We start from the raw sequence: 15,867 nt of genomic DNA on the forward strand, positions 1-15,867 counted from the left end.
GGAGATAGAACCCAGCCATGCTGACCCACGGCTTGGGTAATGACAATGAACTTCAAACTGTAGCCTAATGTAGAGTAATGTCGCCACAAAGATTTGAAGACAACACGAGACCTGATGTTGGCCTGGCTACGCCACTTCTCAGATGGATATGTAGAAGTCTTCCATCCAAAGTCAGTGGTATAGGCCACTTCCCATGACTTTGAGTTGGATCTAATTCTTGTTCCCGACACAAAAGAGGGTAGACTTCATCCGGGACACATGTGTTCTTTTGCTTCCTTCAAAGGCTCTTAGGTTTCGCATCATTAGACACCAACCAAACGGTCAACGATTTTTTCATATATAGTTTAAATATACATGTTTCTCGGGCATTTAGTAGCTTAAGATTGTGTTTGCTTGGGAGCCAAGCATAACCAAGTTAAATCATCTCAATCTTTTCTTAACTAAACTTTATTGCATTAGATAGTAAGATCATACGACACAACCAGATGAGGGGTAACATAAATAACAAAAGTAAAAATTATCGTGACCAAATATAAAACTACAATAGAGTCCCTGGGCCTCAGTTCTCTCACCAAAGGCACAACCAAGAATATCGTGATTGCACCATAGAAAATCTAACGTGCAATAGATAACACCAAGCAACTTAGTCAGAAGTGCCTACAAACACCTGATTTTATATTTGGTGACTCTTTTACTATATAATAATATTTGGCGACTAAACATGTTAACCTAAATACTCCCTAAATCTTCAATTTGACTATCGAAATATGTGTTATATGGCACAAAATAAATCTTTAAGTTCGTCGTCGAATGATATTTCCAAACACATATATTTGTGACATGTTGCACATGTTTTGTCGATCAAATTGAGGACCTAAAAATTCATGTCAGACTTATATTCCCACCCGAAAGGATTATTGTATTCCCGACACTAGTCGGCCCATGGACCAAATCCACCGGAAACATACGCGCAAGTATACATCCGAGAAAAGTATACATGTGCATGCCATGTCGACTTGTCAATTGCAAGATCCAGAAGTGGACTGAAGCTCGAGCACTGGACTACATCGCTGTTGCTTAGATGGAGCAAATGACGTTGTTGGCGTAGACTATGAAAACAACCAAGTCTTTTGTTGTTGCTGCGGTGAGCACGTTACCAAGCAATGCTACACTTACAGTCGTTTTTTACCAGATGGGAGCTTACGGATGGAAGTGCCATCATTAGATTGGGGACAGGAGGGCCCCACACCTGAAATTCAGTGGGGAGTGATGAATTAGACTTTGCCTGCTCCTTTTCCATGCTCCCATCCGTGCTCCCACCTCATTCAACGGTTGTATTTTTTCCTTTTTTATTTCTAATCTAATCATCTCCCCCCCTGATTTTAAGAGGGTGGGGCCGGGCTTTATTTTGTTCCAATCAAATCAAGCCACGTATGCAGGAGTACGGATGGGCACACGGAAGGGGAGTAGGCCAAGTCTGTCCGTATGAGAGTTTCCGTAACTGCGGTCTGTAAGTGGAGCATTTTCGATTAATTACTGGACAATCATGCTCAAGAGGTACACTAGAGTAGTAAGGAGCGCATAGGTAATTGAGTAGCAATTCCCGTAGCCGAATTATCATGGAGCACGTGAGCGAGCTCCTAGTCAAGATTCAAGAAGCCACTTGAATTTCCAACATGCCAAAAGATTCAAGATTCAAGACGCTGACTGCGGTAGCATTAGCAAGTGGGGAACGCTGACGTTCAGTTGGCCAATGAAGGCACAGGGTCCTGCCCAGTTCATCCACGGGTTCTTGGCGGAAATTTCCTTTCGCTTTCCTCCGGCATATTGGCGCCCAATCGCACAGGCGAGCGCACTGCCCAGTCGCTCCTTTTTTCCTTCTTCTTTCCGTTTTTGAAGCAGTTTTCTTCGGTAGTTACAAAAAAAAACAGTTTTCTTCGGTCTATTTGGTTTTCTTTCTCAGTTCAAGTTTACTTCCTTTTCTTCTTTTGTTTCCTTTTTTATTTCTGCATCATTTTTTCTTTTTTCACATTTCCTTTTTTTCCTCTTTTTGTTTTCCGTCCCACTTTTTTTGTGAATATATTCTCTCCTATTTACATTAATATTTTCAAGAATGTCATGATAAATATTTTTTAATATATGATAAACATTTTACTAAACACGATGGATCTCTAGCCAAAAAAAATAAATAATCAAAATTGAACTCTAAAAGAAACTAAACCAAAATACAGTTTGGTGATCCTTTTTTTTGTCTATCGCTCCTCCGATCTCAAATGTCATTTCACCAGAAAATGTGCAGGTCCTAGCACCCTCGAGTATCTTTGAGGCCAAAAAATTTAAGTTTTTTTTCGAATTTACTTTTCATCAGGAGTATTTGAGCTTGCCATATGTGCATTATCGTTAATTAAGGTTCTTATTTTCCATTCTGCTTATCCTATTTCCTTTTTTTAATTTTCTTTTCTTTTCACTTTTGTATGATAAAACATTTATTAGTATACCATGAGCATTTATTAAATGCACAAAGAATTTTTCAAAAACACGCGATGTACATTTTTAATATGATGAAAGTTTTCAAAATACATGATGAACATTTTTCTAAACATGTATAAAAAAATTCACGTATACAAAGGATATTGTTCATATAACAACATTTGTTTGTTTTACAAAATACACATATTGAAATTGCACAAACATTTTCTTCTAAACTACGTGAACCATTTTTAAAATTGCACGACCACTTTTTGAATTATTTAAAATATTTTAAATTACATAAATGTTTTTAAAGCATGTGAATACTATTTAAAATTGGACAACTTTACTGAGTTACATGAATAGTTAACCAAAATATGTGAAAATATTTTTTATTATGACCTGAACATTTTAATGAAATGTGCTTACATTTTTTCCGTATTACATGAAAAAACTATTTTAATTACCTATTTTTTCCCAAATTATTAATAAAGAAACATGAAAAAGAAACTACTGAAAACAGGAGGAAATGAAAAATCGATGAAATCGGCGGAAGAAGCATCGACAACGCATGTAGCGCGAGCAAGTGACCAATAGGGGAACTCCTTTTGTCCTAGTGCACAAAATAACATCATTGCAAATTGTAAAAAAAATGTAATGCTAGAATGGATATATTTTTTGCGAAAACTTCATTTGTTATAAAAATATATAAAAATGGAGTACAATTTTTCAGTAAATGGGTATAAGATAGTCAGTGTCCAATAAAACCCATTTACCATTATTCTATTTTTATGCATTGGCATTTTTATGGCTCGCAACATGGAAAATTTCGTTTTTTGTATGTCATTGGATTTTGATTTTAGCTTTTTAATATGATGTCCAAATATAAGTTTTAGATGATTTGTGAGGTCGTCCCAGGAAAACTGGGCCTTTTCCGACCCAATTTGTGGCTCAGACGACTTATCTCTGTTTTCTCGTGGAGAGAGGGACTGGTTCACTTGTGGAGTTGTGGGGGTCTGGGGCCAACAAATCGTTCGTTGCAGCCACTCCCTTACATTCAACGTTTTCGTTCGCTAGGTTCATCTTTCCCTGGGGGGCTCTACAAATATGACGTTCGGGTAGTATCGGCATCCAAGAAGAACAGCTGAAAACTGTTCAAAACAGAAAAACCGATCTACAATGATGAGCCGGCTCACGATCCTGGTCGCCAGAGGCGAGGTTAGCTTATATATCGCAGAATCACATCGGAGATTGCTTGCTGGCTTGCCGCGAGCATGCTGACGAGGTTACCGCCCTAGAATTAGCCGAAGTGCTGGCGCTACGGCGTGCGGTGGCTCTCACCCGTCAGGAATGATTTTCAAAGGCCGTTTTCCTGTTAAACTGTTTGTCCATTATCCAAAGAACCAATGCTTCCACGGTTGATTGCTCGTCGGTGGGGCTCATCACTGCTGATATCAAGGAGATGGCGTTGTTCTTCTCGTTCGTTCCCTTTAGTCATGTAAATTGTTTGTCAAATATCGCGGCATATATTCTAACAGATCTTCCGAGTCCTTTAATTACTCTATTTTTCATGTAACCCCGGATTGCATCCGGGAGGCATTCTCTCTTAACTATCCTTGATTAATAAAGTGTGATATTCCTAAAAAGAACCTGCATATCTGACTGAACAAACAAATCAAAGAAAAGATGTGATTTGTTTGCTTTTGTTATTACTTTAGGAAAAGATCATCAAGCCTCCTCTCTTATATATATAGCTAAGCTAATCGAGAGATCCATCAAGCCTCCGTCGAGACATATACACCTATACGGTACGGTACAGATCGATCTCCCCTTAAAAAAAAGGTACAGATCGATCTATCGGGCCAACCCTAGGCTAGCTAACCCAAACCAATCATGTCGATGGTCAACACACGCGCCGGCGCCGAGATCGGAGACGACGCCCTGCGCGAAGTCTTCGTGCGCCTGCCGGGCCTACGGGACCTACTCCGCTGTGCGGCCACCTGCAAGCGGTGGCGCCGCGTCGTCACCGACCGGGACTTCCTCCGCCGCGCCGGCCTCTGGCCGGACACCGCGCGCCGCCCCTGCGTCCTCGCCGGGATCTTCTCCCAGAACTATTATGCCCCCTGCAATTACATGACAAAAGATGATCCATACGAGCCTCCACGGTTCCTCAGCCTTCAGGCCGGCCTCGACGTGCATCGTGGTACCTTCGACTCCTGCGTCACCGTCCACAGCGGTAACCAACAGCTCTTTGGCCACGCGAGGCCGCTTGCGGCGCGCCGCGGTTTCCTCGTCGCGCGTGTTGTGCTGCTTTCTTCCTCGCAGCAGCAGGGAGACGGCGACTGCGGCCCGCAGAAGCTCAACCTAGCGGTGTGCCGCCCTCTCCTTGACAGAAGGAGCACGCAACATCTCCCGCCGACTCCCTTCAACAAGACGTCCAACTTGGACTGTGCCTTGGAAGGCTGTGCGATTATCACGGCCACCAATCACGCCGTCGTCGGTGATGGTTCCAACTTGGGCCGCAAACAGGAGCAGCAGGCACCAACGTTTCAAGTGTTAGTAGACTGCCCGTGCGTTGCTACGGGCTTTTGAAATATTTTGCTGGTGTTATATAAAGTTAATGCATGTTAAATTTCACATGTAGAGACAATATAGCACGAACACAATCGCATAATAATTGAAGTCCACTTCACTTGCAATAATTGATAACAAAAAGGCAAATTGATGATGTATACATATAGAGCAATGATCCAATTAAAAATCCATTACAAATTATTAAGATCTACTACTTGATGCGCTTAAGAAATTCTCGCCCAATGGAAAAGATTCTCTAGCTTCATTTGCAACATGTTTTAGAAAGTATAATAAAAACTGCTTCCTCAATTCATACTCATCCCACACAAGCAAAAAAATATAGTATGAGTACTTCACATCCAAGGTCTTCAAACATTTAACAGACAATACGCATCGCGCAAAGCGACTTAACCGGTTCTTTAATGTTCCACCAGAGCATAAAATGAAAACCAAAATAGCGAGGCACCAGAGTCGTGGACATTGGAGGGGAGGCGGCTAAAGGTATGCACGACTCGAACACGGATCTGCTGAAGCACGGGCGTGGGAGCGACAGGGCGGCGCCGCAATACACGCGGTTGGAGCCTGGCATAGAGAGCGTGCCGGGCACCATGAGGAGCGGCAGTGCCAATGACGCCATTAGCAACGCCACCAGGATCGCCATGGACGGCTTTCCCCGCCTCCTGCCCCGCCCCGTCATCCTGTTTGCCATGTAGTTTATGAGCTAAAACTGAGCATTTACTAAACTGAGGTAAAAAGCATCGAGCATCATCAGCTATAAAACAAACTACATTTTCCTAATAATTAAGATGGCACAGGCATGAAATACCCATTGAACCAGTCATGAGAAATCTGAACCTTCGTCGGGTTGCCGTTGTGTAAATAGGAGGCATTTTTGTCTATGTAACCTTGAGAGCACAGCACCGAGCATGAAAAATCTGAACCTTCCTCAAGTTTCCTTTGTGTAAACAGGAAAATTGAAATCCTTTGCCACACATCTGAACCTTCAGAGAAGCTGCTATCAGGGTTACATAGAGGCACCAAAAACTACTCTCAAAATTTTGATAGGCACAGATATTGGTCCTAAGAACAAAATAGACAGTCATGTTATTATTTGACAAAAGAATCTGGCATATTTACCTCAGTTTAATTAAGCTTCCAACGGAGACTAACAAATTATGTAGCCATCATTCCAAAAGCTTCGCCAGCATCAAAAGTTGGAGCACCCTGCTGAAAGGGATAAGGTAATCTTATCATGTCATTGTAGTAGAAGAAACAGAGACGTTCATTTTACTAAATAGCAAGGTTGGTGCAAATGGAATAAGCACAGCAATGAAAAACTGCAGCAGTGGTCGAGAATACCTAGCGCGGCAGTCGCCTGAGTACGGTGGCTTGCCATCTGGGCAGCCATTCTAAGGATGAAGGCATTGGGCACAAACTTAAAAATGACTCCATGATAAGATAACATAAACATGTTGCCTGAGGATGAAGCTATCTTACTTGGATTGCCCTAGCTTCAAGTATCCCTGCAATGCAAGCTCACATAAAACACTCGAAATCTTTTGGTCCAAATCCTAGTTCACACATAAAACACTCGAAATCTTTTGGTCCAAATCCTAGTTCACAAGTGCTCTGCATATAAAATAAGTGCTACAAACTTTACACAGTGATGTGAGGTTGGGTTGGATGAAGTCAACTGTTTTGGGTAATCCACCTACTAAACAGATTCGGTCTTTCCAAATCCTCTATCAAAAATTGCATAATTTTGACTTGGACTCCAAACATAATGTGGAGATCAATCGCAAAAAAAGGAGAGATACGTCCCATGCTTTCTATAGACTATCTATTTGCACTATTTTGATGTACGGTTTAAAAGTAGCGGTCCAATTTAGTTTCACAGTCCAAAAATTAATCTTTATGTGATTCTGTATACACCTTGTATGCGGACTTAAACCATGTTACTTTTTGAATTAAACTATGCGTTCAACATGAAAGTTGTAGATATCTTTAGTGGTGAGTAGAGCTAAAAGCGCATGGACAGACTCACTAAATATTAAAGAGACCAATTAGGCTAGTTTTCCCTAGGTTCTTAAACAGCTGCACGCACTCTAACCTTCTGCAGGTTTGGCTCTTGTGCAGATTACATTTAGCTTTTATACTTAAAAAATATTAACAAATCAATATGTTAACCAATATCACCGTCAAATCATCAGTGCCCTGCCTGAAGCTCCTATTGCAATAGAAAAGGTCAACTGGAAACTGCTACTATCTTTGCTGATTTGAGGACACAACAAGTTCTATTGGACACAACAAGTTACACTGGAAACTGCTACTATCTTTGCTGATTTGATTATCAACAGGATTTCGTGATCATCATCTCGCTGATCAGAACAATACTATGCTAATGCTCTGCTAAATTAACCACTGGCTAAAAGGAGAAAATACAGTTTTTTTAATTTAACAAACATGAAAATTCTCATAAGCATATACGTGTAACTATGACAAGATGGCATTATTTTTTTGTGGCAAAATTGGACCAAGTATTACCTTCAATCGGCCAGAAGAGGAACATTTGAATCTCCTTGAAAATTTACAATGGACAACCTGCAGCAAACTGACGGGGTGAGGGTAATTGGGAGAGAGATGCAGAGTTGGGGCTCGGCCAGAGGAGGTTAGTCTCCATCGGAATGGCAAGAGTGCAGTAAGCAAATCAAGAGGGTTTGGGATGAAGAAAACTCACCTCTTTGCGGTCGGTCGGATGGGGCAACAGACAAGCAATTGGGTATTATTAATTGATGAGACTGTAGTATGTACCTCAGGTGTAGCATGGGCAGAAGAAGTTCCGACAGACGGTGGAGCACGGACAGATAGATTTCCAGCAAAGTCGATGGTGTATAAGCACGCGATGTTGGTAACTTCCGGCACGATTATATTGGGCAAGCAACTTGCGATGTGATCTATTTGCTTCTGGTCGAGGGGTTCCATAGAACCAAGAAACACGCCGGACTTCTCTTTTGGTGTCATATAAATCCCCATACATACTGAAGAAGGAAGTTTCCTAAAGAGAAGTAAGTTTATTTCAGAAAGAATGTGTAGCAAAAGCTGTTCGCTCTTTATAAGCAAGTGGCCAAGTGCAATGTGTGCCTCGGTTCTTAAATACATGTATCCCAGACATGAATATATTGGATGTTTGACTGAAAGTTAAGACTTGCAGGTCAATACATATCATTAAAATCTCTAAGATTTATGTTATAACCTACTGGTAGATTTTGAGATTAAAGGTGAAATTAAGAGCATATGCCCTTCTGTTTCAATACCACTAAATTGTGTCTCAGTCTTTTGTGGGTAGCATCGAGAGTAAAAGACCAATGAGTGCAAGAATTGGAACATAGAAGAATCTTACCTGGACATGATGCCATCAGGTTCTATGCCAAGATCGAGGTAGTAGAGCTCCCTCAATCTCTCTTGCCAAGCCCTCCCTTTGACCATCAATAGAACAGTCGCTCTCGCTTGCCCTGCTTTTGAAATCTCCTTCTGCACCGCTGCAGATCAGTTGGCAGCATAGGCCGAGCTCTCCCATCTATCATCACGTTGAGCGCATCTATGCTTACTTCCCTTGTATCATCACAACGGATGCTATAAATTTGCTTGTGTCCTTGTCATAAATCTGAGTTCTGCACAATATGAAAAAGAAAGAAAGTCTGTTAATACAACATAATGATAGTTCCAAGGAAACATGTACTACGCCGAAACTGGCCATGATAGTACGGATGTCATGTGGATGGACATAATTGTGCAGGAATAACCGGGAAGAGTACTCGGATATCGACAACCCACCAGAGAGATCAGTGCACCCTACTTTAAACGTAGTTTCCTGGTGTCGCCACGGTGGTTGATGTTGCAGCAGTACCTGAGTCTTACCTCGAACTCCAAAGAACATGGCGCCGCCGACAACGCCCGAGGATGCAGGGAGAGCACGGAGACCGCTCGGCCAAACGGGTTCAACGCCACGTTCAGCAGGAACAGGTACTGCCGGCATTGGGCACGGGCTGAGAAGGCGTTGAAGCCGTCACAGAGCTGGACCTCGACGCACGCCCAGGCCCAAGCTCGATCATGCACGGCCACCCGTGCGTGTGGGCAAAGTGGTCCAGGAGTGCCGCCGTGGAGCTAGCGAAACCGCAGTCTGCCTGCGGGCAATAGCACGGCATCGTGAGGGCACGCCTTGAGGTGGTCGGGGTGGTCGTAGTAGGCCGGCGTGGCAGTGCAGCCGTGGGCGGTGTTGGCGCACGGCACCCGGATGGACTCTGTTAGCCTCTCCAGTGCGATGTTCCAGCAGTGATAGCCGCCGGTCAACCGGATGTGACACACACGGCACCTCCTTGCCGCCACCATCTTGTCGCGGTACCGCGAGGATATGGTATGACCGACGCCACACTGCACCCGAGCAGAAATGATGTTCCAGTGTTATTGGTACACAAACTTGTAATGGATCGGCCTAGGATGGAAGACGAGCGTACGCACCTGGAAGACTGGTGGCTTGGGAGGGAGGTAGCAGATGCCGCAGTTGAGGGTATCGTCGTCATCCACTATCACGTTTGCGAGTGCCATGCGCTTCGCCGCCAGCTCCATCGTACCTGGAACCCGAGATTGCCGTCGTTGTTCTTGTTCTTCTTCTCTTGTTTCTTTCCTCTGGAAATACTAACATCGTCTCCTCCCTCGTCGGAGGTCTCGGGCCAACACCTTGAATCCGCGGGCGCTCCTCGTGATGCCACAAACCCTCGCCGCCGACTGCCTCACACGGATGGCCGTCCCGTCCCGCATCCTGACCTTGTACCGCACTGCCGACACCAGCACCACTGATCACCGTTCCTGGCCCCATCGCTGCCATCACAAATTAAATAGGTACATAAATGCTTTCATCGTGAGGTTTATTTATCATGATAGGTATATGCACGTGTGTTGCACCGGAAGTTGATTTTTTTAAGCTACAGGGGAACATATGGGCACACATCATGATGCAAATCAAATAACAAAAAGGAGATTATGTTTTGGTTATGAAGCATAGAAGTTCTGACAACTTTGTCCTGAGATATACTAAAGCCAAAGAATATCATAGAGGGAAATCAAATTATCTGAACGACATGATGTTATTTCACAAAATAAGTTAAATTTACATTTAAAATTTAAAATTACCAATTGGTCATCTTTACATGTAAATAAAAAGGTGGGAGTCAATATTACAATACGCTTACCAAAAATGTTCCTCTACAAAAAATTATCATGAAGAATCACCTGCCAAGAATAAAAACTGAGAGCAAGTCTGCAAAATAACAAATTGTTAACAATACATTCCGTAATATAAATCTCACTGTTCTTGCACACCCTTCAGAGCATACCAATTTTTCCCTTCAGACTATACTCTCGTCTATGAACAGAAAAAGAAAACCATATAAACTAAATTCAACTCTGCAGAATAACACAAAGAATCACTAACAGTTCAGTACCATGTGAATGGAGACATACTATACCATCCTTTTTACCTTCTGACTGCACTTCTATTTGTGAGAATTCCAGTAAGTAGATGGCAATTTAGCAAAATACAACCATTGGAATATGGGAAGCCGTATAAACTGAATTATGTAGATAATATCACATGTGCATTATTGGCCTCTAAGATGGAACAAAACTGAATACTACCCAAAACAACACACAAATCTGACTGACAATTTTAAAATTTCATATCTCTCCTATACTACCTAATAAATTCAAGTTGTATACACCTTTTTCAATTGCACAAAAATTTAATTCAGTTTCTAAAGTCTGCAATACCCCCATAATTATAAACAGTCTGCAATACCCCCATTACTAACTCTAGTTCAGCAAATCCCTGAGGAAGAGTCATTGGTGAGGATGGGCTAACTCCGCTATATACCATAACTATTCTCAACTACCATATCCAGAAAAAATATTGTCAATTTGAGAGGATACCGAAATTGAGTTACAAATAGAAATAACAAAAGTAAAATGTCAAGCATAAGTAGTCTATTCAGAGGCATCGTTCCCAGAAGAAATTCTGAGCTGAACACCAGAGCACAGCAATTTGTGACAACTCACATCCCAAACGATAGAAGATTTATTTAAACTGCCAGTAGCATCACAGTACAGACGTTAAAACCAGTAGCATTACATGAACACTGTACAGTCAGTTCCTGCATGCATACCTGCCGGTAACCTTGGTACCATCACCGCTCACACTCCTCTGTGTGTCCTTCATCGTCATATTTCCTTCGTCAAACAAATCCAGCAAACGCACACAATCGAATCACCTAATGCTTCGGCAACTCCAACAGCACGTTGTTGCTCCAAGCAATCAGTGAACACCACGGAGAGGGGCGTACTTCGATCCTAAACTCCAAGCAAACAATTAATTAAGATCCCTTGCACACACACACACACCGAGAGAGAGAGAGAGAAATAGAGAGAGAGATCAGGGTATCCCAGGGTGAGGGATGAGAGGAGCTGACCTACGGAGCGGGGCGCCAGCTGTGTGTCTCCGCTGCCGCTGCAGAGATCACACGACCATCGCCGCAAGAGGGGGAGGGCTAAGATTGGGGTTTGGGGATCGCGAGCAGGCGGCCTCCATCCGCGGCAGCGTGCGTGGGCGAGCAGGGGATCGGCGGCGGCGGCGATCCAGAACTGACGACGAGGGTGAGATCCGGTGGGGTCTTCTCGAGTCGTTCGCCAGCGGCGAGATCCGACGGGGCCGATGGGATCGAGAGACGCGGCCGTGGCGGCTCCCATCGGACGGAGGAGGCATCGGCGGCGGCGGCATAGGGCATGGATCGGCCGCGGCACAGGGATGGATCGGCCGCGGAGGGGGCGTAGGGCTGGATCGGGCGTGCGAAGGTCTGGTTGGCGGCGGAGACCGATCTGCTGTGGGAACGAGGGATCGATCCTAGAGTTTTTTTGGCACCGGTTTATTTCGCTAGAGGGTACCGAGTAAGCAGAGGTGGGAGGATGACGAAAATAAAACGGAGATGTGAGTATGACGAAAATAAACCAGCGAAAATAAACCGTGCGGACTATTCACCAACCGCTCCATTAGAAGTAGAGAAGATGACAAGAACGGCTTTCTCTGTGCCTGCACCTACTCCTCTGACACGCCCGGTCGTTGGAGTGCGCCGGTCAAGTGTTGCCCGGCTTCCAGGCTCACCAGGTGTGGCCCGCGCGCCGGAATAGTCACGCATGGTACTGTGCACTGGCTGTTCAAGGATAACAAGACAAACTTGATCGCCAGTCTTAACATAAGCGTGGCCACTTCCCATGTCTCTTTGACCAATATACCGATTAAACTCGAAGCAGCATTGCCACGGCCACCAATACCATGCATTGCGGGAGAAGAAGGAAGTTTCTCGCTTGTTACTATACAAGGCAATGGTGTCGCAAATCTTTGGACCAAACAAGAACAAGATGAGGACGTCCATGACTGCATTTGGCATAACTCTCAGCTGACCAAGCTGGGGAATGTGGGAATAGACCAAGTCTTCTTTGCAGAGAGCAGAGGTGCTCTTCTTGTCGAACAAGGTAGTGCCTTCTCCATTATCGACCTCAAGAATAGGAAGAAGATGCCGTTGCATCTCAAGGACGAAAGAACTGAGCGTTTAAGGGGCACGCGCTGGTTTCCAGCAGCCTTGTGTAGTAGCACCTGTTGTGGTAGACACAATGGCTGTGATCTTGCATGCGAATACACAACCCCGGTGTTTTATGAGATGGATTGGCCATTTATGTCCATCGTTTCGTCATATGTGGGAGATGACATACGAATGGATCGACTTAAGATTGTGTAGAAACAAGCAAGATACATATAAGTTTTACCTACTTTGCTAGTTTTAGGATGTGTTGAAGAATATACCGTTTTGGTGGCGATAGATTGCTGTGTATGGATTCAATCAGGGTGTTCATCTGATCAATCATTTATCCATCTCTCATAACCTGTCAGCGCAAATTTGTTTCAAATCAAGATGCATATGAATACTATTTTCCCTCGTGCTAGCCGGCCAAAAATAGAGTTTTGTCAGTGTCCGGCCAAATTAAGGTTTGTGCTAAGCGTGGATGCTTTGATTTACATAGATAATCGAGTTATTTGTGATTATAGCATAAAAAGGTATTTCTGATTATCAAATTGAGCACATCATCCGCCTATGCACTCAGAGCACGTCCACAACTGCTCAAAGCGCGAAGGCGCGCAGGGCGTTCCCTATAATATTTTCCAAAGAGTGTCATCTTTTAAGAGCATCTCCAACAGCCGCATAAAAATTTTCCGCCCAATAAAAGTTATAGCGCGCCACTGTGGCACTTTTAATGCGCCGGGACAAACATTGCTTTAGCAGACGCCCAAAAAAGCACGCAGTGCAAATTGTGAAGCGCGCGCAATCTGGAGCCCAGAATATGCTGCACGCGATAGTGTTTCTCAACGCGTGCGCAAAACTTTTTAGCACGCGCAATATTTTACTGCATCTGTTGGAGCTGTTCGGCGCCCAAAAAAATGAATTTTTAGAGCGCAAAGCTTTTTTTAGGCGCCTGTTGGAGATGCTCTTAGTGATCTACATATATATGCCGCATGCTAACTTCACAAATAGGCCAAATCTCAATAGGTGGTCATCAACATACTATGTTCAAAAAAATTGTTTTATCCATTTCAACATTTATTGATACACTCTTTTATTTTTGTGCCTGATGTATAACACCAATCTTGTTTTCATAATGCATAATTTTATATTTAAACTGGCGCAATGCACTGTGCTTTGATTAGTAATCCATAACGTCAGTACAAACCTATATCAGAATAATTTGCGGTAGCGCAAGACAAACTGCTAATAACAAAATTTGAAAGCAAAGCATATATTCAGCTATGGGACAATGTACCGGCGCAAAGTGAAGATATTTCTTTCTACTACCTCTGTAGCAAAATGTAAGATATTGTGGACAGTTTGAGGGATCGAAGCTTACTATCAGTTATGCTTCCAGAACCCCGCAGAAAAACGCAAAACAAAAGGAAGCTAAAGGCGGATGATGGTGCAGTCACTGAAAGTACTCCGACTGGCATATCAACGGCCTCTTTGGCGCAGGACCGTCGAAAGTAACGAATCTGCTTAGTTGGAACTCCCGGATTTGGTTATATTAGTAAAGTCACGTCCCCCCACCATTTTGTTCTTATGTGAAACTAGGCAAACAACAATTAAGATGAAGAAATATCGAGCAAGGCTTGGTCTGCGGGGCTTTGATGATGTGGATTGTAATGGTAACAGAGGGGGCTCGCTTTGTACTAACATGAGAGTTTAACAGTTGATGTGAGGTTCTCTAATGATCGTTGTATTGATGCACATGTGAAAGCTGGTCCTGATTAACCGTCATGTAGATTAACCTGTGTATATGGCGAACCAAGAGTGGAAGATCACCGCTTGATGTGGTCTCCACTTCAGCACCTGTATGCAAGATTGGATCTCCAGTGGTTTGTAGTGGGAGACTTCAATGAATGTATGCGGGATTTTGAACACTTCTCTTTGACAGCAAGGGCGCCAGGACATATGAGGGCCTTTCGAGATGTCCTAGAGACCGGTGACTTGGCTGATCTATGGTTTTGTTGAGTACCCTACGCATACGATAATAAGAGAAGTGACAACTCGAATGTTAGAGTAAGGCTTGAGCGAGCAGTGGCAAGCCCGGCGTGGAGGAATATTTTTGTCAATGCTGCTGTTCGTCACCTTATCCTTGCTCTGACCATGTACCGGTTCACATGTCTTGTGAAGTTTTTCATGACCGGCCAGTTAAGCCTAGACTAAGGCAGTATGAGGTTATGTGGCACGAGCCTGCCCCGCAAGAAGTGATAGCTAATGCTTGGAGGGAAGCGGGAGAAAGGAACTCTCTTGGAGATGCTCATGTTGCCGTCAGGGGTACCATGCACAAGCTATGTTGTTGAAACAAGGACAATTTTGGCAATGTTGCCCGAGAAATTGAAAAATCTCACAAACATCTAGAAGAGTTTATGTTAATAAATGCAGACAGATGTGAGATCCGTAGAGTGACTAATGGGATGAATGGGCTGCTTTATCGTGAACAATTAATGTCGATGCAGTAATCTCGTATCACATGGCTCAAAGATGAGGACCATAACACAAAATTCTTTCAGTAAAAATCTGTTTGGTGAGCAAGGAAAAATAGAATAAAAAAGTTGAAGGACACTAGTGGCAATCAGTTTAGAAAGAATGATGAGATGGGACGTGCAGCTACAGAATACTTCAAACACATTTACACTGTTAATCCCTCTTTGGATGCAGTGCCTGTTATTGATCTCATGGATCCCATTATTAATGATGGGTAATAATGCTTCCTTATTCGTGAATTTTACTGAAAAGGAGGTCATGCTTAACTGGGGCACTGTTATTCATTTTTTTAGGCAAACTGTTATTCATTTATTGATCTCTGACTCGTTGTTCCAAATTGGACCTCCAAAGGCCCCGGGTCCTGACGGTTTTGCAGCACATTTTTTTCAGCTTAATAACTGGGGCACCATAAAGGAGAACATTATTGTTGTGGTCAAGGAATTGTTCCGGTCTGGAATCATGCCACCGGAGGTTAATAACACTACTATCGTGTTGATTCCAAAAATTCCAAATCCTGTAAAGATCACAGATTTTTGCCCAATCAGTTCATGTAATGTAATCTATAAGGTGGTTTCTATAACCGGTTTAGGCCGGTGCTTGATGACATTATCTCACGAACGCAGATTGACTTTATCCCTGGGTGCATGATCACATATGATTCTTT

This window comes from Triticum urartu, chromosome 2A (assembly GCF_056163025.1).
Source record: "Triticum urartu cultivar PI428250 chromosome 2A, HENAU_Tu73, whole genome shotgun sequence".
Lineage (NCBI taxonomy): Eukaryota > Viridiplantae > Streptophyta > Magnoliopsida > Poales > Poaceae > Triticum > Triticum urartu.